At 39.2% G+C, this 827-nt stretch overlaps 1 long non-coding RNA gene across 1 annotated transcript in view; it reads left to right on the top strand.

The window, feature by feature from the left end:
- LOC107084301 overlaps positions 1-827 on the top strand; it is a 15,639-nt gene that overhangs the window by 13,632 nt on the left and 1,180 nt on the right. The gene's annotated exons all lie outside the window — the stretch shown is intronic.

The raw sequence follows: 827 nt of genomic DNA, 5'->3' as shown, positions 1-827 counted from the left end.
AAAAAAGAAAAGGGTTTTAAATGAGCTGATCTACTTTTGTTTCTACAGTACCAAATCACAGCAGATGTCATCTACATAATACTGTCTTAATACTTAAAGGGGAACGCCGTTTTTTTTTTTTTTAAAGAAAGCGGAGTGTGTATGACATCATCCGTGCGCGCCGGCCACCGTTCATTCATGTCAGTTGAACTGCTGCTAGTTTTACTCACATGACTGGAAGATGTCTAGTGCTACTACCACAGATGATCTCGCTCTCGAAATGGAATTGAACGATTCAGATTAGCTAGCCGAACGAATAGAAGGAGTAAAGCGTAGCTGCCTGTGGCCCGGGCTGCCTGTCACAATTCAAGTCCGGCGTGCGGATGAAGTCATACACGCACCGCTTTGTTTTTAAAAATATAAATATAAAAATATAACAGCGGATGTCTTGGGGACAGTGATTCGCCTACATGTTATGAATGCTGGCGTGCCATAAAGAATACATTATGAACAGTTTAGTTTGTGCCTTCAACTCGTTGCCCGCAGGAGGACGTTACTTGGATAGAACCTAACGGAATATCTTCAGAACAGCTCCAAATGACACAAAACTCATATAGGTGAGTAGAACATGATGTAATAATGTAAAATCAAGGCCCCAATGTAAAAAAAAAAGAAAGGTGTTCCCCTTCACAGTAATACAATTACCGAAACCTCCTGGAAACTTGAAAATTACATATAAGAAATATGTATTTATTTTAGAGAAGCAGCTTTTAAGAGCAAAATGCAGACCAAGTGTTGTCTAATGGATCATATGTTAAAAATTTGTTAAGGATGTGGAGTGTTTTTCC

This window comes from Cyprinodon variegatus, unplaced genomic scaffold, assembly GCF_000732505.1.
Source record: "Cyprinodon variegatus isolate N-32 unplaced genomic scaffold, C_variegatus-1.0 Scaffold0, whole genome shotgun sequence".
NCBI lineage: Eukaryota > Metazoa > Chordata > Actinopteri > Cyprinodontiformes > Cyprinodontidae > Cyprinodon > Cyprinodon variegatus.
Note: the sequence above shows the minus strand (reverse complement) of the source record. Positions and strands in the feature narration are given on the sequence as shown.